The sequence below is a fragment of the Tupaia chinensis genome, unplaced genomic scaffold (assembly GCF_000334495.1).
Source record: "Tupaia chinensis unplaced genomic scaffold, TupChi_1.0 Scaffold000228_1, whole genome shotgun sequence".
NCBI classification, from domain to species: domain Eukaryota; kingdom Metazoa; phylum Chordata; class Mammalia; order Scandentia; family Tupaiidae; genus Tupaia; species Tupaia belangeri.
In genome coordinates this window covers 3767904-3792160 of record NW_006159703.1, presented here as the reverse complement: position 1 = coordinate 3792160, position 24257 = coordinate 3767904, and the positions used below count along the sequence as shown (strand labels likewise).

General features: G+C 36.6%; 1 pseudogene; it reads right to left on the bottom strand.

Moving 5' to 3' along the window:
* Window positions 1–2706: 2706 nt before the first annotated feature.
* On the bottom strand, window positions 2707–23509 carry LOC102500551 (heterogeneous nuclear ribonucleoprotein A3-like; annotated as a pseudogene).
* Window positions 23510–24257: the final 748 nt, after the last annotated feature.

The following is a 24257-nucleotide window of genomic DNA, read 5'->3' as shown; positions in this document are numbered from 1 at the left end:
GGTCTTAGGTTTAGATCTTTGATCCACTTTGAGTTGATTTTTGCCAAGGGCGAGAGGTAGGGATTCAGATTCATCTTTCACAGGTGGATATACCATTTTCTTCTATATCCTTTAGTCATTCAGTTTCAGCCATAGAGTGTGTACATTCAGCATATATTAAGTGGAGACATACAATGTCTCTCCTTCATAGCCTGGCTTGCTTCACTCAGCAGTAAATCTTCCATATTCATCCACTTTTTGTCAAAAGCTGGGGTCTTGTTGTTTTTAATGGCTGAGTAGTATTCCACAGAGTATACGTGCCACATTTTTTCAATCCATTCATCTGTTTGTGAGCATTTGAGTTGGTTCCCTGTCTTAGCAATTGTGAATAATGTCACAATAAACATCTATGTACAAGCACTTTTCCAACTAAGAATTCTTCTGTCCTTTGGGTAGATACCAAAGAGTGGGATTGCTGGATCATTTGGTAGTTCTATTTGTAGATCTTTGAGGAATCTCCAAATTGTTCTCCACAGTGGCTGAACCAATCTACATTCCCACCAGCAGTATATTAGAGTTCCCCTTTCACTACACCCCTGCCAGCACTTATCTTTTTTTGTTTGTTTGTTTTAATCTTAGTTATTCTGACTGGGGTTACGTGGTATCTCATTGTGATTTTGATGTACATCTCCCTTACAATGAGAGATGTTGACCATTTATTTATATGCCTTTTGGTTATTCATATGTCTTCCTTAGAGAGTGATTTTTTTCAACTCATTCTCCCATCTTATAATAGGGTTGATCATCTTGTGTATTCTGATTATCAGTCCCTTAACTGACACATAGTTTACAAAAATATTTTCCCATTCTGAGAGCTGTCTATTCACTCTAATTACTGTGTCTTTTGCCATGCAGAAACCTTAATCTGATGTAATCCCAATTGTCCATTTTGGGATTATTAACTGTGCTTTGGGGTTCTTATTTATGAAGTCTTTGCCTACCACCAATGTCTCCCAGAGTTTTCCCATTGTTTTCCAGCAGCAGTTTTATAGTTCAAGGTCTTAGGTTTAGATCTTTGATCCACTTTGAGTTGATTTTTGCCAAGGGCGAGAGGTAGGGATTCAGATTCATCTTTCACAGGTGGATATACCATTTTCCCAGCACCATTTGCTAGGTTTTCCTTTTCCCACTGAAATGACTGGTACCCTTTGTCAAAAATCAGTTGGCTGTATTATCCCCATTTTAAAGTATAGCAAACAAACAACCAAGAGGAATAACTGTTCCTACACTGTCCTATAAGTTGTGGAGCTTGGGTTTGGATCTAAATTTGGTTTCCTCTGAATCTATATTCTTAAAAACCTCCCTGCACTATTTGGATAAGTAGGGCTTTTGTGTGATCCTTGAAGTTTGGCTTTGAATCAAGGTGAGTGGGACTTCTCTGAATATAACCAGCAGCCTCTCTTCCCTTACTCTAGTGCCTTTCTCTTTATTACTATTCTCTCTCATCTGCTGGATCTCCTGTCCTGAATCATTGGTGCAACACCATCTACCACTCCTTCCTACTGCCCTAAACTGGGAAATACTTGTTTATACAGTTTCCATTTATTAATATAGAGGACAAAGAAACTTCAGGAAGTAGAACTTGATAAGAAATATTTCTTCACCGCAATGGCTTGGGAACATCACATAACACCTGTTGAGACATGCTTTGGACTTTGCTCTGGATTGTGTCCATATTTTTGAAACCCACACTCTAAGCAAGTCATACGGGTTTGGGCACTTAATTTAAATCAGTAGCCCTTGCCAAGTCAAACAAAGGACACTCCAATTCTTACCCTCAGAGAGGAACCCTAGCTTTCACTGGGGAAAACACCGTTTCTAAGTCAAACAGAAAGGAGAGTTTTAGGGTTTACCTCTGAATTGCATGAGCACCAACACACAACTCCTCCCTCACCAACAGGAAAGTAGGCATTCTCAACATTAGGATTTTACACAGCTCAGACACAGCCTCACCTTCCAGACCATGACAATGCCACCAGGCAGATGCCATGCCCTCTGCAGAGAAGATGAAAAGATGACGAAAATGATGTGGATGATGAGCTGGTCCACCCAGAGAATATAAGATGAGGAGGAGGAGAATGAGAACAAGCAAGCTCAGAATTGAGAAAGGGAGAAGAGGAAATAGAGCTCTCGTAATCAAAGAAAAAAGGAATTTCACATTGCGTACTGTGATGACTATGTTGATCAAAAGAGTAAAGAAAATAAAGAAGGTGTTTGTGAGAAAAGAAGAAAAAAGATACTGAGGATAGTAGAGAGAAAGAGATAGCAAAATCATTTTAAAACCAGGTTTTCTCATTTTGATAAGTTAAAAATGTCTTAATTTTTTAGTCCTGGTACCACTACCACAATTTACAGTGCAATATCTCTGATGTAATGAAAAGTAAAAGAAAAATCTACAACAGATAAAAGACCTCAGGTATGTAAATCTAATTGACATTACATTGCATTAATCAATAGCAGTACTTTTGCAAACGGGCTCTGACAGTCCTAAACAACAAGAGTTTTCGTTTAAGTTGCAATAACTTTTCTGACTGTGGATCATCGATCCTCCTGTGGCAGATTTTTACAGTTCTTCTAATACATTTGGGATAACTATCTCAAAGTAACCTGTAGCTCTCCTGACAACTCCTCGCTTTCTCTCCGGCTGAGAACTGAAGCCCTTTTCTGCTATTTGTAGAACCTCCTGTTGCCATATCCACCACTTCCTCCACCAGATCCATAATCACCGCCATAAGGACTGCCTGAGCTTCTTCCACCAAATTGCCCCCTTCTATAATTTGATTGCTATTGTCTAGAATTTACAAAATGATTATGGTCACCACCACCACCATAGTTACCTCCGCCAAAATTTCCTCCTTCATTGTAACCATCATATCCTCCACTACCGCCACCATATCCGCCACCTTGGTTTCCATATCCTGGTCCCACCTCCAAAGACACCTCTACTACTGTAACCAGGACCACCACCTTATTTACCACCATCACCTCCTCCATAACTACCTCTGCTGCCACCACCTCCATCACTCATAGCCATCTCTTCTGCCAAAGTTTCCACCATGACCAAAATTACCTCTACCACCTCTAAAGTTTCCTCTACGACCCATAAAGTTGCCAAATCTACCTCTACGACCTCTTTGTGATCCAGCAGACTGCATCTTGTTTAGAAAGGGCCTTTTTCACTTCACAATCATGCCCAGTAATAGGGTGGTATTTCTGAACAACAATTTTATCAACTGTATCATGATCATCGAAAGTTACAAAAGCAAATCTTTTCTTTTTGTCTCTGTCAATCTTCCATAACTTCTGTGGTTTCAATCTTGCTAAACTTTTCAAAGTAGTCTCTTACATTATACTCTTCTGTATCTTCTCTAATACCAGCAACAAAAATGTTCTTAACTGTTAGATGGGCACCAGGCTTTACAGAATCCTCCCTAAAAACGGCTCTCTTTGGTTCCACTACAGGACCATCAACCACCAACTTTGTGTGACTGAGCACACATTGCTGCATCCACCTCTTCAACACAAGAATAAGTCACGACACCAAAGGCCCTGGAACATTTTGTTTCGGGGGGGGGGGTGTCTGTCATTGCCATACAATCTGTGAGTGTGCCCCATTTCTCAAAACGTTCTCTTATACAAATCTGTAGTTTCAAAGCTCAGACCACCAAGAAAGTTTCCTCAACTGCTCTGGTTCCTTTGAATCATGACAACCTCCCTACCCCACCCTTCTCCACAGCAATAGCCGGAGTCAGGCTGTGTGTGACTGGGCAGTGGTTTTACCTCCATTTTGAGCTAAAACCAGATTTTCCAATGCTGCTGGTTTTGCAATGGTCATTATATTTCTTTCTTTTTTTTTTTTTCTTTTTTTGGAGAGGTTTTTGCTATAGGGCTCATGTGCTTTCCAGAAAGACAGAGAGAGAGAGAGACAGAAAGCAAGAAATCACCCCTGCCCCAGAGGGATGGCCACACCGCAATCCCTTCTTCTCCATTCTCCTCTCAGGATCTTGGGCACACACGCACACGTGCCCAGCGTGAGTTTAAGCCACGGGGTCTGGGACTCGAACTGCAGTCGACTGTATGGGAGTCCTGCGACATAGCCATTATGCTAACTGCTGGTCCCTAGTTATTTCTATAGAACATAACAATGTGTGCTTTTTATAGAATGTGTTTCATCATTTTCAAGTTACCATAAAAACTTTATTAACCTGTTTATAATATTATACATGGAGAAATTTTGTATTAATTCGATTATCCAGTTACATAAAAATGTACTTGAAATTTTAATTTTGTTAGTCATAAATTGCCATCAATTAGACATTATTAAATTTATACAGTTTTAATGTGGTTTGTTTTGTGCATAATGTATTAAAGTTACTTTCTTATTTTTTTTTTTTAAGGATTTTGCCTGAAAGAGACAAAGAGAGAGAAAGTAAAAAATTACCCTCCAGGGATTATGGCCATGTTACAATCCCTTCTCCTCCATTCTCCTCTTAGGATTTTTAGGCACTCACACACACATGCCTGGCATGATTTTAAATCTGCTGAGTCTGGGGCTTGAGCCTCAGTTGGTCATTTGGGAATCCAACACTCTGACTATTATGCCCCTTGCTTGCCCCTTTAGAGTGAGATTAGAAGACATAAAAGCATTAAAAATGGACTCTGGAGAAAATGTGGGAAGAGGGCGGGAAAGAAGGGAGAGTGTAGGATTAAAATTAGGGAGGAAAATAGCGAGGCAAGACATTTATGGGACACAGAAATAGGTTATTATCTGTTGAAGATAATGTGTTTTGTATCCTCAACTGGACCAGAGTGAAGCATATTCATGCTGGGTAAATTCAAGCAAAGTGATGTATACTGATTAAATGTATAAAACAAAATAAAAATAAAAGCCACCAACAGGGTTATTTTTTAAATTACTAAAATAAAAGTTGCTATACTATGATAAAGCAACAATTTTTCTTTTGGATAAGTTGATAATTGTACTTTCAAAGATCTCTAGTTTGGAAGCTTCTACTCTTTGGTTTGGTAAGAGTTCAATACTTTTTGTTTTGTTTTGTTTTGTTTTGTTTTGTTTTGGAGAGGTTTTTTCACTATAGGGCGTGTGTGCTCGCCAGACAGACAGAGACAGAGACACAGAAAGCGAGAAATCACCCCCCAGGGAGGATGGTCACGCCGCAATCCCTTCTCCTCCATTCTCCTCTCAGGATCTTGGGCACGCACGCACACGCGCCCAGCGTGAGTTTTAAGCCATCGGGTCCGGGACGCAAACCGCGGTCGACTATGTGGGAGTCCAGCGACATAGCCATTACGCTAACTGCTGGTTCCCAAGAGTTCAATACCTTTTATAATTTTTGTGTGTTTGTAACTTTTGTCATGGGAGTAAGTTGAGGAGTACTGAGGCAAACTCTGGCTAGACAGTTAGGTGCAATAAATAGCAGAAGGGGAGCCATGATATAACACTGAGAGGGAAAAAAATGGAACTGTGAAATCAGTCAACACACTTTAACTTAACGGAAATCTTATTCTTCCTGCCCTTTGTCTCTCTGGCCAGAGGGAGAAACAATTATATGCCATTAGGAGAAACAAAGTCAGGACCAAGATTTAGGCAACTCCTAATTTTGAACTAGGCCCAGTGAAAACTATGAGATAAGCCAACAGGCCCAACAAACATGGGAAATGCTATGGAAAGAATAGTTGGTGGCAAAGGGCCACAATTAAGGCCAAAGGGCATCCATGGCATTAGCCTAAATGATATAAGAATTCTTGTGACCCTTAACTTCTATTTTTTTTTTTTTTTTTGGTAAAAGCCTTATAAAAACCCATGCAAGATGGAAGACAGAGATCCTAAGAACATAGTTAGGGTATCAGCCCAAAGAGAAATCACAAAATGGCTAAGTTTTAAAATAGGAATAACAGCTTAGTTGTTCACTAGGGAGAGTTGGTTTGTAACAGTAGCTCAATGATTAACCTAGGCTGCATGATCTAAAACAAAGGCTTTTTTTTTTTTTTCAGGTCCCACTTCATTCCAAGAAGAAGATAATGGTCTTTTATGACCCAAAGCTTATAGACAAAAAGAGTTTCCTGACCTTCAGTTCCCACTCTAAAATAACTGGACCCATCCATCATGTGACTCCCACCACAAGGGAAACACACGTGCAAGTCCCACCTGGGATCAAGCACAAAGCTTAACCCAGATAAAAACCTCTTGCTTCAGTTCTGCTTCAGCAACCCATTCTTCACATGTCATACACTTCAGAAGTGAAGAAGGCATCAACACCCGTGTTCCACTGATACAGACCTCAGCCGCCAGCGTGCTCATCCTGATGGAATGTACCTCCTCCCTCCTCGCCTCCCCACACCTCCTACTATCTCCTCACACTACTGTGAGGCTCACCTCCCCGCCCCTACACTGACACTCCTTCTGCAGGGGACCAAATGCGTCCTTAGGGCTAGGTTAGTAAAATGTTCCAATCCTTCCCCTCCTCAATTTCTGAGCTTCATTCTACACAGCAGGACAGTTTCCCTTTCCCAAAGCTCTCTCTTCTCTTAGGTTCTGTAGTATCTAATACATATAATATATTATATATATATATTATTAAATATTTTTAATATATTATAAAATATTTTTAAAGTGGCACTAAGAATGTGGTAAAATATGTTGTATTAAAGCCAATAAAATTTCAAAACCTACTGTTCACGTCCATGTGCTCTTTGACATTACCACTATCTCTAACTCTGCCTCAAGTCATTATCATCATGAGCATTATTATGATAATAATACGATTCTTTTGATAATAATAGTCTTTTTAAATGAATTATTTGACATTATTATTATTTAATTTATTATAGGGCATGCATGCTCACCAGGGAGAGACAGAGAGGGAGAAAGAGAGAAAGTGGGAAAACAAGATGCAAGTTCTGGGACTCAAACCACAATCAACCAGGTGGGAGTCCAATACATTAGCCACCACATCACCGGCTGACCCTGATAATAACAATCTTTTAAATGGTCCCTTTGTCTTTAGTCTTGGTTCATTTTTATTTTCTGCTACAAATCAAAGAAATGGAAAAATAAAATCTGATTGTGTCATTTCTTTGTTTAAAACTCTTGTACATTGCTCCTATAAAAAAAATCTCAGCTACTTAAAATACCTTTCAGAATACTATTAAATAGATGATCAACCCCTGGATATTTGTAAGTCCCACTTCATAACATTCAGTAACACTTTACTTCAAGGTCCTGACCTGCTGAGCCCCCTGTGACTGTCATTTGCCATCATGCTTTTCCTTACCTGTAAGTCTATCCAACTCCTATCTGTCTTTCACATCTCATTACAGGTAATACATCCCTTGGGAACATTTCCATGGCCTCCCTTTGTCTGTCTATAATATTTTACTAAAGAAATTATGACATAAAAGCACAATTTCCTGATAGGTTGGTTTGTTGGTTTCCTACTAGATTGTATGTTCCATGATGGCAAGGATCGCACCTACCCAATTCATTACTGTATCACTTGTACATAGTATAGTTTCAGGTACTTTGTTGGGCAGAAAGTTTCTGTTGATATATAAGTGAAGGAATTAATAAAGTATATGAACAGTAACCAGCACCAGATAAAACCGAGTTTAAGTCATAGCTTTGGGTCTTACTAGTCAGTTGATGTTAGATTAGTGAATTAATATGTCCACACCTTAGTTTGTTTTATTTTGCTAATGTTGATGTTAGTTCATTTTGTTTTCTTCTTTTCTTTTTAAGTATTTACAAAATGAGGATAATTATACCCATTCTGACCTACATTTCAGGGTAGGGTAATTGCAAGGAATGCATGAGTTCCTACATGGGAGTGGGTCTTAAGAATGGGAGCTATTCTTGCTAAACTCTATTGGGTGTTCAATCCAATAGAGAGAGAGTGCAGGATCTCTGATGGTGTTCACAGTAGATGTTTAGTTTGTTTTTTAATTTTTGTTTTGCTTTATTTTTATTCATCTCTAGGCTCTAGGTTGCTGTTAATGACAATTGTCACAGCTTAGTCATAAACAGCTTGGTGAGGAAGCATGTGAAAAATAAAGGGTGGAGACCAAATTATCTCTAGCTCTAGTTTTCCACAACATTTATTCACCTGTCATGTAGTAAAGCATCAGAACATGGGTCCAGCTCAGACCTCAGCAAAAGTACTTGGTCTCAAAGATTGAGAGGATGAAAATGTAACCTAGAACCCCCTCTTCAGTCATCACAGAATGCCAAGGTTGGAAGAAGCTGTAATTGTGATCATATCCAACCTTCTTATTGACAAAATGCAGCAAAAGAAGTGTTCAAGATCACCTGGCTAGTTAGTTGCAAAACTAGTATGCAAACGTAAGTTACCTGTTCACCATGTGCTCTAACCACTCTCACCACCACCACAAAGCTATTACAAATGTTTTTTCTCTTCCTTACTAGAGTATTATTTACACAGAGTAAAATATTAAAGTGCATATAAACATGGCCTTAATTTACACTTTGAAGTATGAAGCTCTGTAAGTCTTGCCCAAAGCAGAAAATTTTGCGTACATGACCATACTCATCACATGAAACTTTCATCCTTATGCTCATTTATGGTAAACCCCTCCTTCCTGGCTCAGCCCCTAGCAACCACTGATTTGTTTCCTGTCTCTAAATTTTCATCTTTTCCAGACCACCCTATAAATGACATTAACATTATGCAGTATGAAGCATTTTGAGTAGGGCTCTTATCACTTAGAAAAATGCTTTGTAATCCATTTGTGCTGCTGTGTGTATCTGAGGTTCATTCCACTGGTGCTGAGTGGTATTTCATGTACAGTACCAGTTTGTTTATTAATTTAGATTTAGATGATTTTTGGTTTGGGAATATTACCCAAATATTAAAACCATTAAACCAAATATTAAAACCATTATAAACTTTCACGTATATCTTTGTGTGAATGTAAGTATTTTATTTTAATTAAATATCTATGAGTAACATTTCTTGGTCATATAGTTAAGTATATTTTTCTTTTTTTTATAAAAACCTTCTGTGTTGTTTTCAGATTTTACACTCCCACCACTAAGGTAGGAGAGCTACAGTTTCTCTACATACACCCTAGAACTTGTTTTTCTTTTTTTCTGATAGAATAGGTAATGATAATTCATTACAGTTTTAATGTTCATTTCACTGAAGTAGAGTATCTTTTCATGAACTGATTTTTGTCACCCACATATCTATTTTGATGAAATATCTGTTCAAATCGTTTGTCTTTTTAAATAGGGTTGCTTTTCTGCTAGTTAGTTTCTATATATTTTGGTTACTAACCCTTTAACAGTATATATATATTTTAGTCTGTACTTTGTTTTTCCTTTTTCTGAACAGTGCAGGTCAAATTGTGGATACTATATCTGAGAAATGTTGGTCTAACTCAAGGATATGCATATATTCCTCTACAGTTTTCTCCCAGAAATTTTAGAGTTTAAATGTTTCTGTTTAGGTCTATGATCCAATTTGAGTTAATTTTTATATGTAGTATATAGATTGAGATCCATCCTTTTTTCTTTCTTTTGTATATGGATATTTGATTGTGTCACACTATATGTTCAAAAGAGTTTTTTTTTCTCCTGTTGGATTATGTGTGTAGTTATTAAAAATCAATATTTCTGGACTCCATCCTGTTCTACTATATACCTAGTCTTTTCTCAATATAATACTGTCTTAATTATTGAACTTCACAGAAGTCTGAAAATCAGCTAGAGGAACTTCTCGGAATTTTTTCCCTTTTCTTTTTTGGTTGCTCGAGTTCCTCGTCTTTCCATGTAAATACTAAAATCGCTTTGTTAGTTCTTATACAAAATCCTGCTAGAATTGTGATAGGAATTATGCTCATTGTACAGACTACTTCAGGAAAAACTGACATCTTCCAGTCAGTTCATGAACACAGTAAATTATTTATTTAGGTTGTACTTTTATTTCTTTCAGCAAAACTATAGTTTCATTTTTTGTTTCTAATTCCATTTTTAAAATAGAGCTCTAAGCATATATAATCTACACTTATTTTATTAGACATACAACTAATTATTTTCTGGGGGTTTTTTGGTGCCGTTGGAAATAGTATGATTTAATTTCAACTTCCAGTAGTTCTGTGCAAGTACATAGAAATGCAATTGATTTTTTTTTTAATGTTAACTTTGTGTTCTGCAACCTTATTATTTAACAAGGTTACTTGTTAGTTCAAATTACATTTATGGATTCTTTGAGATTTTCAATATAGCCAGTCATGACTTCTGTGAATAAAAGTTTTATTTCTTCCTTTTCAATCTTTCAATCTTTTTACTTCTTTTTCTTGCTTTATTGCACTGGTAAAGGCCTCCAGTGCACTATCCAAAAGGAGTAGTAAGCAAAATATTTGTGTCTTATTCCTGGTCTTTAGGGTAAAACATTTAACTTTCATTAATAAGCATGATGTCAGCTGCGGATGTTTTTTAGATATCCCTTATCAAGTTGAAGAATTCCCCTTCTATTCCCAATTTGCTGAAAGGTATATACATACATATATACTATTATATACTTTATATATATATATGAGAGGACTTCGAAAAGTTCATTAAAATGGAATTAAAGTATAAATTTATCTTGGCAAAAAATAATTTGAAATCCATGTGTAAATTGTTTTCTTAGTTTGCTATAGGAAGCATGAGCTTGCCAAAGAGAGGCATAGTGGCAAATTGCCCTCCAGAGGGGTTGGCCATGCTACAATCACTTCTCTAAAGGCCTCCAGTGCACTATCCAAAAGGAGTAGTAAGCAAAATATTTGTGTCTTATTCCTGGTCTTTAGGGTAAAACATTTAACTTTCATTAATAAGCATGATGTCAGCTGCGGATGTTTTTTAGATATCCCTTATCAAGTTGAAGAATTCCCCTTCTATTCCCAATTTGCTGAAAGGTATATACATACATATATACTATTATATACTTTATATATATATATGAGAGGACTTCGAAAAGTTCATTAAAATGGAATTAAAGTATAAATTTATCTTGGCAAAAAATAATTTGAAATCCATGTGTAAATTGTTTTCTTAGTTTGCTATAGGAAGCATGAGCTTGCCAAAGAGAGGCATAGTGGCAAATTGCCCTCCAGAGGGGTTGGCCATGCTACAATCACTTCTCTTCCATTTTCTTCTTGGGATTTTGAGCATGCGTACACACGTACCTAGCATGTTTTTCAGAACCTGAGTCTAGGACTCAAACCATGCAGTATGCCATGTGGTATCCAGCCACCTTAGCTTCCACACACCTTCTGGCCCTGCAATATTTTATAATGTGCATTTTTGGAAGGCCTCTCAAATTATATAGAAGTGTTTTATATAGTGTATTATTATAAATATATATATATGTATATATATGTATGTATATATCCCCTAAATGATTAGCAAATTTGTAACAGACTATCTTACCCTGAAATTTACTCTGTGAAAGTTTTTAAGCATAGATTTAATTCTTTAATGAATATAAAACTATTCAAATTATTTATTTCTTCTTCAGTGATTTCATCAATTTGCATTTTAAGAAATTTGTCCATTTGGGGACCAGCAGATGACATAGCAGTTACGCCGCTCGACTCCCACATGTCTTACTGCAGTCTGAGTCCTAGATCTGGTAGCTTCGAACTCACACCAGGCACATGTGCATGTGTGCCCAAGATCCTAGCAGGAGAATGGAGGAGAAAGGATTGCAACATGGCTATCCTCCCTGGGTGTGATTTCTTGTGTTCTGTTCTATTTCTCTGGTGAGTGCACGCACCTATAACAAAACTCTCTCTCAAAAAAAGAAACTTTTCTATTTCGTTTAAATTGTAGTGTCTATAGACATAAAATTATTCACATTAGTTTTTATTATTCTTTTAAACAATATCTAGTCTTCAATCCTGACATTGGCAATTTGTGTTTTTAATCTACTTTTCTCACCCCTCAATACTGACGAGTCTGTCTACATGTTTATTAGTTCTTTTTTTTTTTCCCAGAATTGGGTTGTGGTATCATTTGTTTTTCTCTATTTTTTCTGTTCTCAGTTTAATTGATTTGTGCTCTTATCTTTATTATGTTATTCTATTTACCTTGAGTTTAACATTTTTTTTCCTAATTTCTTAAGGTGGAAGTTGAGGTTATTGATTTTGTCTCTTTTAATACAAGCATTTAAGGCTATACATTTACCTTAATTGCTCTAGCTACTTCCCATTATTTTCATATACTATATTTTTGTTCAATTCAAAATATGTTTTGAAATCTCTTGGGACAGTTTCCTTGACCTATGTGCTATTTAAGAATTTTTAATTTCCAAACATTTGGACACTTTTGACATATCTGATTATTTGATATCTAGTTTGATTTCACTAGAATACAAAAACATTCTTAATACTATTTCAATTCTGCTAAATTCATTAAGTTTTGCTTAATGACACAAGAGATTCTCTTGATTAATGTTCCCTCTGCACATCAAATAAAAAAGTGTATTTTACTATTTGGGTTAAAGCACTTTGTGATATACTTTTTTTTTCTTAGTGATTTTCTATCTTTTCTCAGTCACTGAGAGATTCATTTTTGAAGTCTCCAATTTTAATTATCAATTTCCATACTTCTCTGTTTTTGTCTTTCAGTTTTTGCTTCACAGATATTGAAAATCTATTGTTACTTGAATACACATATAGAATTTATTATATCTTCTCAGTTAATTGACCACCTTATAATTATGTAATGTACTTGTTTATCTTTGATAGCATTTCTTCTTCTGAATACTATTTGTTCTCATATTAATATAACCAATCCAGTTTTCTTTTGATTAGTATTTGGTGACATGTTTTTGCATTCATTTACTTTTATCTATATCATTTTGTTTTAAATGGATTTCTCAAATGCTATGTAATCAGACATGCTTTATAATTAATATGTTTAGATCACTTATATTTAAAGTAATTGTTAATATGATGGTATTAAAAAATCTATAATGCTCCCAGATACTTTTTTATTTCTCATCCTTCTACTTACTTTTGGGTTAAATGGCTTTTTCAAAGAATTATTTATTTAATTTTACTTATTATTATTATTCTATTTTTACCAGGGAGAGAGAGAGAGAGAGAAAGTGATAAAGCAAGCTACCAGGTCTGAGACTCGAACTGCCGTGAGCTATGTAGGAGTCCAACACCTTAACCACCACACTACCTGCTGGCCACTAATTAGCTATTTTTTGTGAATCTATTTTGTAACCACTATTGATTCAACAGATAAAATTATTTTAATGAATCACAATTTTTCTTCAATTATAGTTTGGGTTTTTTTCAAGTCAATTCTATATCATTACTTTCTTTAGTCCCATAGAAAATCTTTGAGATTTAGATAATATTGCCCCTGTATCTGGCATAGACAAATTATACATGACTAGCATAAAGATACATGCACTATTAAATATTAGTGTCACAATCTTTATGATTTAGGGAAAGTCACTATTTTCATATGATTAATTTATATTTGTACTTTGAAAACTGTCCCCCTCATTACTTCCCATGTGCAAAAGTGAGACATGATGAATACTGCTGTTAGAATACTATCTCCGCCCTAAATCACAAATTCAGCTACTAGAAAGACAAAACCCAATGGACTCTTAACCACTCTTTATTTACACGTAATACCATGGCTTAAGTTTTGCTCTTATTCCAGTGGAACTCTGGAATCATTCTGCCACTGACCCCAATTGTCATCACACATTATTGAGTATCTATTGAGTATTCAATGCATTTATTCAACACTTTCTACTTGTCAATCATGGTTTTAGGTAAAGGGTATTTCAGATAAATAAGGCATGGCCCATGTTTGAGGAGCCTGTAGCTTTAATGGAGGTGGCAGATATATAAACAATAACTTATGATTCAATATAATACATGCTAAATAGAGGTGTGCACTGGGCGAGCCTGCAGAAGTGATTAATTCTGCTGTGGGTTAGGTCAGGATGGGAACACAATGTCTTTCAGAAGGATGTAATAGTTAAAGGATGAGTTGGTGGGAACTGGATAGTCTCAGCAGAATAAATAGAATGATAAAATAAGGTAAAGATCTGTAGGTGTGCCTGGCAAAGTAATGAGAAGTTACATGATTAGAGAGTGGTTGTAGGTTATAATGTAAATAATGAAAATTAATTAAATATATATTGTGCTAAACTTTTTTAAATTATTTATTTATTTTGCATTCATTCACTGAACATCATCACATCATACAAGATGCAGTTTCCCATCCAGAATACACTATATGGTGGCTTAGTCATACATGTTATCATCACAAACAATTTTCTCACTCTATCTCTGGTATCTGCAGTTAATTTCCATTCCTTTTTTTTTTTCTCCCACATCCTATTGGTTAACAAAATATCTTAATTGATCTAACTAATTTCAATAACAAGTTCAGCTGATATATAAATATCTGTGAACAAATGTTTGATTTGAGGCTCGAAACTGTGAGTAGAATGAATATACTATAAAATATTACCTAGCTGATGCTATATAGCTTAGTGTGGTCATTAATTAGGTCTTTTTTAATACGTTTTTTTTTATTTTATTTCAAGAAAGGCACTTTTAGCTTTATTATATCACAATTTAAAAAAATGTTAAGAGAACTTGGCTTAAGACTTAAAGCCAGGAAGCAGGTTAAGATTCTGTTCAAACAGTAGTTATCTGGATCTGTCAACAATTCAAGAGAAGACAAAAAATCCTTATCTCTGGACTAAAAAGCATAGAAAAAGATCAGTATGGTTTTAGTCAAAAGCCATAAAGTTCTATTTCATCAGCTCCGTCTCATGTTCTTAATCTAACTTCTGTTGTGGTCCAAGCTTTCCATTTAAATTCTGGAAGATAATATTGAACTTTGTACTTGTCCCTACCATTAAGCTGGCCCCTTTCTTAGATTTTTTTTTTAACTCTTATTTCTGTGTATCTGACTTTAGTTTTCCTGATATAACACTCCCTTCAGAACTTCTTGGAGAACTAGGCTGGTGTCAGTAAATTCTTTCAGGTTTTGTTTATCTGAGAATGTTCTTGTCTTCTCTTCCCATAGTAAGGATAATCTTGCTGGGTATAGTATTCTTGGTTGAAATGTTTTTCACTCAACACTTTAAATATATTTTCCCATTCGTTCCTCACTCACATTGTTTCTGATGATAGGTCCGCTATTAACCTGATGGAATATCCTTTCTAGGTAACTTGTTATTTCTCTCTTGCCAGTTTGAGTACCTTGTCTGTGGTTTTGGTCAATCTGGCTATAATGTGTCTTGGAGAAGATTTTCTTGGGTTAATTCTATTTGGGGTCCTATGTATTTCTTGGGTCTACATCTTTGAATGCCTCTCTAGGTTTGAAAATTTTTCTTCCAGGATTTCATGGAATAGATTATCAATGCTCTTATTAGTCTCTTCACCTTCTGGGATACCAATTATCTGTATGTTTGGACGTTTGATGGTATCTAGTATTTCTCATATATTATTCTCATTTTTGGACTATTTTCTTTATATTTGTGGTGAATTTTTCTAGGCCAGTGATTTTGTTTTATACATCTGAAATTCGATCTTCTGTATGATCTAGTCTGCTTTTAATACTTTCAAGGGAGGCTTTGATTTCCTATATTACAGCCTTCATCTCTAACAGTTCCATTTGATTCTTTTTTATGATGTGTATTTCTTCTTTCAGATCGTGCAAGAACTTCCTCACCTTCTGGAACTCCTCAGTTCTATTCTTCTGCCTCTTCTAGAGTTCATTGTCTCTCTTCTCTTGCATCTCTGTTAACTTTGTCACTATGAATATTCTAAATTCTTTATCAGACATTTCCATGATTTCTATTCAACTGTCTGTGGATGAAGAGGAGTTATTCTTTTCCTTTGTAGGGGAGATATTATCTTGGTTTCTCATATACCTTGTGCCTTTGTGGTGATTTCAAGTCATCTGATGGGTTAAGTGCTTCTTTATAATTTCTAAAAGCTCAATCTGAGCATTCAAGGGTATGTAGGAAAAGGTGATCCGCAATCTCTTTGCCATTCCATTTCTATCCCTTTGTGCAGCATATTTAGTGGGTATTGAGGAATATTTAGACCCAAATAGTATTCAGATGTTTGGCTATGGTTCCCTTTGAGGCATCTAGACATTCAGTAAATGAAAGTTGAGCAGCAAAGTGATGAGGTAAAAGAAAAAGGATAAGAAAGCAGAGAAAGAGGAAAAAATAGAAAGGGAGAAAAAAAGAAAAAATAACCCCCAAAATTTATTTTTTAAAAAAAGCAAAAAATAAAAACTGCATGGTGCATGAGTGTGCCCCATGAAAGTTCTAGTTCTCAGCTGCAATGAAGGAGTCTTCTTCTGAAGGCCTTTCCCTTGCCTCTCCTAGAAGGGAAGGAGAAAGGGGATTTTTAGCAAGATAAAGGAGGATCTGAAAGCTAAGAGAATACTTCACCTTCAAAAGTTTAAAAAGTAAAAGTTAGAAAAAATTGAGAACACAGAGGCAGAGAGAGACAGAGAGAAGGATAGAGGGGGTGCCCTACCACACAAGACTTGGGGCTGGAGGTTGAATTATCAGTAGACAATGTTCATTTCTCTTATTCCCTGAAAGTACTAGTTCTCAGCTGCAATGGAGGAGTCTATTGTGCTAAACTCTTCTTTTTCTTTTTTTTTTTCTTTTTTTTTTTTTTTTTTTTTTTTTTTTTTTTTTTGCTATTGGGCGCATGTGCTCACCAGACAGACAGAGACAGAAAGACAGAAAGAGAGAAATCCCCCTCCCCCCCCCAGGAGGGATGGCCATGCCGCAATCTCTTCTCTTCCATTCTCCTCTCGGGATCTTGGGCATGCACGCACATGTGCCCGGCAAGTGAGTTTCAAGCCACAGGGTCCAGGACACGAACCACAGTCAACTACATGGGAGTCCAGCGACATAGCCATTACACTAACTGCTGGACCCTTGTGCTAAACTCTATACAGCATGATTTCATTTGAACTCATAAAACTTTCTGAGGCTGATACTCTTTTTACCTTCAAATTGCAGGTGCAGAACTCAAGTTTAGAGAGAAAAAAAACTGGCCAGTTTGGCTAGTAGATGATGAGATGCTGAATTATTTAACAGCTATACCACAGATACCAATCCAGCATAGCGGACTGGGTATGAGCAGCCAGTGTGAGCATTCCAGTGCATGCCAGCTTTTGTGAAGTCAGAAATTGCAGGCCATATGACTCTAGAACCTGCACTCTAAAATTATTCTATCCCACTCCAGGGGAAGCTGGAGATATTGATTATTAATAAAGTAGGAAAGGCCTTACCTATAAGTAATAAGCTATGGAAGTGATTAGAAGGGAAAGGTTAGCAGATGCAAGTATAATTGTGTCCTAGAGAGATAAAAATGGCTGCAAGGTGGAGGACAACTTGGAACGGGGAGAGGTATCTGTAGGAAGACCTTACACTGCTATTGCAGTATTCAAGACAAAGTCCTCAACTATGACACCTGCTGTGGAGGTGAAGAGAGTCTGATAAATTTTAAGAATATTTGAGAGGAGGATTTATTAAATCGGTCTAGCCACTGTGGAGAACATTTTGGAGATTACTCAAAAATCTACAAATAGAACTACCATGATCCAGCAATCCCACTCCTTGGTATCTGCCCAAAGGACAGAAGAATACTTCATTGGAAAAGTGCTTGCACATCAATGTTTATTGCAGCACTAAGTCATGGAAACAACCCAAATGCCCACGAACAGATGAATGGATAGAAAAATTGTGGCACATATACTCAATGGAATACTATTCAGCCATAAAAAAAACAACAAAACCCTGGTTTTTCACAGGAAGTGAATGAATATGGAAGATTTACTGCTGAGTGAAGCAAGCCACGCTATGAAGGAGAGACATTGTATGTCCCCACTTAATATATACTGAGTGTCAGCACTCTATGACTGAAACTAATTGACTAAAAGATATAGAAACAGTATATAGATGTAAATACCAGATACAGTGTGTGTGAAAGAGGAGGGTCTGAGAAAGGACATTTAGAATAAAAATAGGGAGGCAAAGCATTAGTGGCACAAAGAAATGTGGTATTGTCTATTGAAGATATTTTGTAGTTTTATCAATTGTACTAGGGAGAAATGTTCACTTGTTGAAATATCCATTTTGTAAGCCAAATAATAATATGATTGAATGTATAAAAGAAAAGGAAATAAAAAAATAAATGAAAATTTTTTAAAAAAGAAAATATTTGAGAAATATGGCCTGAATTATCATATTCCTCTTAAATTACTGGAAACAGATTTGGGAATGGGCCTGTAGAATTTTGTTTCCCAGACCTCTGGGGATCTTTTATTTTACATTTGCTTATTTTGCATTCTCTAGGCACTTTTTTTTAGGTGTTTGATCACAAAGACACTATATTTGGTTGACCCACCATCGTGATCTTTTCAAAAATACACACATACATAGAAAATAAATGTTCATGTTTTACACACACACCAGAAAAAAGTCCTGGGGCCAGGAGATGGCATGGTGGTTAAGGCACTGGTCACCCTCCTGTTTGACTGCAGTTCGAGTCCTGGACCTGATGGCTTGCTTCCTCACTTTCTCTTTTTTATTCTCACTCTCTAGTGAGTACATGTACCCTATAGCAAAACTTAAAATAATAATAAAATAAAATAAATAATTTTAAATGGTCCTGGGGTGATAAAAGGTTAAGGACAATTTTACATTTCTCATTGGAAATTGATTGGACGGCAATGTCTTTATCTGAAATTCCAATTAAAGAGGGAAGATCAAAGGAAAAACTCCAAGCTGTATATTATAACACTTACTGATATTTTTACTAATAATCCCCAAACATTCTTTTTTCCCTCTATTATTCCTCACTCTCTGCCTATCTCCTAACAACTCTTCCAAACATATTTTTTTAATTAAAATAAATTTAAAGATTTAGTTAGCTCTTTTTAACTTTTATTTCTAATATCAACACTCAAGAACTTGGGAGCTCATTCCTAGAAATTTGCTATGCTCTTCCATGCCTCTGCTTTTGCAGATATCATTCCATTTACCTGATGTGTCTTCTCCACACCTTGCTTGCATAGCTAACACCCACACAACCATGCTTTCAAGACCCAAGTCAATGATACCTCCATGACCCCCTTCAGACAATGGTAACCACTCCCTGATAGTCTTCTCCAGGAATCTGTTCACAGCTTCATTAGCATATTTTATATTTAAATTTCAATTATTTAGTTACATGTTTACCTCTTCAACAAAGGTGGGGTCAGGAACTGATGTTTTGCGTGTTCTCATTCTGTCTGCCTACCAAAGCATTTGATAAATGTTAGGTAGTCTGAAAAGTCACAACATATTTTCACATAGAAAAACAGAAAAATATGTCATGAATTTTCCAACATCCCAATAGAACAAACTCAGTAAATATTCACTGACTAAACAATTACTAAATAGATCCATGGCGTAAGGCTTGACCAAAGTATAAGTTACATATAGAAAGACATATAGGAGAGCAGAGTATGGCCCTTCCTCAGCATGTGGACATCATGGGGTTAGGATCCCTGCCTAAAGTCACATGCATTCTTTCCAAGACAAGTCTGAAACTTTGGCTGTAGTGAATCAAGAACAAGACGGGCTTACAATTTCCTTATGAGTCCTACAGGGGAAAAACGTAGTCCAAAAGTTGAGGCCAGCAGGTGATGTGGTAGTTAAGGCAGCTGGACTACCACATGGTTGACCATGGTTTGAGTCCCAGAACTGGAAGCTTGCTTTCTCAATTTCCCTCTCTGTCTTCTCTGGTCAACGTCAACAAAGTATAAGTAATAAAATAACAACAATTAATAAATTTTTTTAAATAATAATTTTTTAAAAAAAGAAAAAATAGCGTAGTACAAAAGTCATGCAAAAGAAGAATAATAGCTTTTAATAATTCTAGTTTCCATATAAGATTTAAATTTATCTCACCATTTATTTGACCCTCCACCTCTGTCTTGTAGCTTATTCTGTGATACGAGGTTTTATGTAAAGAAACAGGAGGATTTTCTCAGGTCGGGTTACCAAACTCAACAAATAAAATACTGGATGCCTAATTAAATTAAGATGTAAGATAAATAAATAAATAAATTTCATGAAAACAACAAATAATGTTTTAGAGTACATATGCCTTGTGAAATATTTGACATCTATTTACACTAGAAATATTTCTTACTGCTTATCAGAAATTCAAATTTAATTGAACATTATGTAGTAGACCACGGTTCAAGTCCTAGACCCAGTAGCTTAAAATTCTCACTCAATGCTTGTGCATGTATACATGCATGCATGCCTAAAATTCTGAGAGAAGAATGAAGGAAAAAGGATTGAAGCATGGCCAACCCCCTCTGGAGATTTCCCATTTTCTGTCTCTTTGTCTCTCTCTGTGTCTCTGGTGAGTGCCCATGCCCTATAGCAAAAATCTCTCTCTAAAAATAAAAAGCAGAAGGTACTGTGGTACCCTGCAGGTTTTGCATCAAACTGAGCTAAAATGTAAGTGAACAAAATAAGCCAGAACTTCATTTAGAGACCAGTGGGAAATTCAAGGCCAATGAGAAAACAGAGTAGACACAGATGGCTCTGAAGATAAACAAGCTGGTGACTACCATATTCCTTGATTGGCCCAGGCTTTTTGCCAGTAGCAGCCAGTGAGCACATACCAATGCAACATAATATAGTGATTAAGAGCAGACATTTGGAGTCACATGTTCATGAGTATAATTCCCTGTGCTTCTTCATACATTATTTGTAACCTCAGAAAAATTATTTAATTTCACAAAGTTCAAATTGTCTTATATACATGGAGATATTAAATGATAGCCCCCCGACAGCTTTGCTGATATGTTGTGTCTAGTTTGGCGTTTGACTAGAGTAAGAAGCCTTTTATTATTGTTATTATTTTCATTAGTATTAGTCCTAATGCTGCTTGCATGGTTGAGTGTCACTCTCTCCATTGGGACAACCTATGGTAAAATAAAGTAGGGTAGAATAGCAAGTCTATTATATTTCATTTACTACATGCAGACACTATGCTAATTGCTCATAGATAATCTCTCATCCAATATTTATAACCATTCAGGGAAGTATTATTATTTCTGTTTTATAAACATTGAATGCAATTCATAGAAAACTTAGAACCATTTTAAGGTCACAGAATCGTACAGCTTATAAATGGCAAATCTGAAACTCAGAGCCACTTCTTATTCCAAAGCCCCTGCTTTCGACCACTAATACAAACACTGAAATCTTTCCATGATACTGCCAACCCAAAATGCAACTCCATCCTCTACTGAGCAAAAAACTCTGGTTTTCAATTAAGTGCAAAAGTCCATGAAAATTAAAGCATGCCAAGACCAGTAGATGATGTAATGGTTAATCACGAGACTCGCACATAGTCAACCACAGTTCAAGTCCTGAACCTGGTGACTTAAAATTCACACCAGGTGCATGTGCATGCACGCCCAAAATCCCAAAAGGAGAATGGAGGAGAAGGGATTGCAGTGTGACCATTCCCGCTGGAATGGCTTTTTGTTTCTCTGTCTCTTTTTGTCACTATGGCAAGCACATGTACTCTATAGCAAAAAATCTCTCAAATAAATAAATAAATAAAGCATGCCTTATTCCTGTCATTCTCATATCAGATTTCCAAACTAGAATGGTATTCTGAAGAAAATATGTACCTTCTTTTCTTGTATCTTCTATATACAAGGCACTATCCTAGAAACCAGAACTATTTCAGTGAACATAATCAACCAGAATCCTTTCTCCCTCTATTTTAATATCTTTTGGGAATAGACATTAAATCATAAAATAAATATTGTTAGGCCAGTAGGTGGCATAGTGATTAAGGCGCTGGACACCCACATAGTCAACCACAGTTCAAGTCCCAGACCTGGTGCTTGAAAATCATGCTGGGTGCATGCATGTACATGCATCCCCAAGATCCTGAGAAGAGAATGGAGAAGGGATTGCTGCATGATCATCCTCCCAAGGGGCGATTTCTCTCTTTCTGTCTCTCTGTCTCTCTGATGAGCCCACACCTCCTATAGCAAAGGTCTCTAAACTCAATAATAAAATAAAAAATAAAAATATTGACATGCTAAGAAGAAAGAATATGGGATGGATAAATAATTATAATAGTAGAGCCTGACCTGAACTGGAGGGTCACTAAAGTTTTTACCAAAAAAAGACATTTTAGCTGAGACCTGAAGATAAGAAGAACAAACCAAGAGAAAAGAAAGAATAAGGACACAGCAAGCAGAGAAAATAAGACTCAGGGTCACTGTCAGGAATAGGAACTGGCTGTCCCAATGCTAGAGACTGAGATGTTTTCCTGACACCAGACCATCAAAAGCAGCAGATTCAGGACTTGTCTGCAAGCCCTATCCAGCTGATATCTCCAAGAAGCCAGCAGACTTCTATACTAAGTTTCAATTTTGATGCCCCCGATTCTTGTACCAATTAACTGAACTTACCGAATTCCTCAGGGTAGCCAGTATCACCTAGATGTGTGTCAAATTGCAATCCCTTGAGCCTTTGCCTATACAGTGTCCTCGAGGTAAATTGGAAAAATATCTCCTCTCTTGGCATATCATCAGATACTACTGTTTCCCAGGAAAACACAGCCACATGTCAGGATTCATAACATGGCTAAGAGAGGGCATTAGATGTCACTCCCCACTAGGCCCTTGGACAACCACAGTGCTCAACTGCAAGCAATGGCCCTACTAGCAAAAGTCCAGCTGGCTGAGAGCATCCTTATATGGGGCACCATTTCTAGATGGCAACCCTCTGTATAAAAGACATAGGGCCAGTGTGCTCTTGAGAAGATAAGCGGAGGCTTGGAAAGGCTACTCCACACAAGGCACAAGCCACACAAGAGCTGCCTGATTGATTTCAAAAAGTTGTTTGAGGTCTAGGCCGGTGGTGCAAGCAGGAAGGCATTGCTGAGTGACAGGTAAGGCTGCCTGGGAGGCCTGAGTTCAATTCCTGACTTAATCTAAAATAGGTCTAGCATGTGCGTACCATGGTCTTAACATACTGGGGAAGCCGGGGGCAGGAAGACATAAATATGGCAAGACTTTGTAAAAAATGACTCTCTCTATCTTTTCCTTGCTCACAAAAATGACATTTTAATTAAAAGTAGTTTGGGGCCTTCGAAAAAGTACTGCCTATGGAATAAGAGGCCTTGCCCTGGCTTTGGTTCTAATACATTGAACAAACCTCTTTCTATACCTCAGTTCATTTTCCTATTTATAAATTGTTCTTCTGATATTCACTGCATATAGATTTTTATCAATATATAGATTTTGGTAGCCCCAAGCCTTGTACCAATTAACTGAACTTACCTCATTCCTCAGAACAGCATCACCTACACCTATCAGCCAAACTGCATCGCTTTGAGCGTCCATATCCAAAGTGAGGGTGTTTGATCCCTGAGATAGATTAGCAGCATCTCAAACAAAACATTCCATGTTACCAAGTGTAAATGAATTTAATCCTATCGACTACTTTCTTTCCTTTTCATTTTTTCTAAATGTGGTAAGGCAAACTTCACTCATTGGCGGCCATTGTTATAGGTGTAAGGACACTGAAATTTTGGAGTATTGCAGGGAGGGAGACAGATTGAACTCAACTCCCATACTTTTTATACTTTTTTTTTTTCCTATTTGTTACATCCCTTGGATAATATGTGTTTAACTCTAAAACAATACTCTTACCCTTAGGAAGCCTAGAGTCTAGAGGTGAAGATGTTTGAAAAGGCACCTATGAGGCACATCTGGTTCTCTGCCTGGAGAAACCAGAATAAGCTTCCAGAGGCAGTGAAGTAACAGCTGAGAACAGGACCAAGCAGAATAGAAGGCTCTTCGCTTGAGGATTTGGAAGTAATAGACCACTCTATCTCAAACAAAACATTCCATGTTACCAAGTGTAAATGAATTTAATCCTATCGACTACTTTCTTTCCTTTTCATTTTTTCTAAATGTGGTAAGGCAAACTTCACTCATTGGCGGCCATTGTTATAGGTGTAAGGACACTGAAATTTTGGAGTATTGCAGGGAGGGAGACAGATTGAACTCAACTCCCATACTTTTTATACTTTTTTTTTTCCTATTTGTTACATCCCTTGGATAATATGTGTTTAACTCTAAAACAATA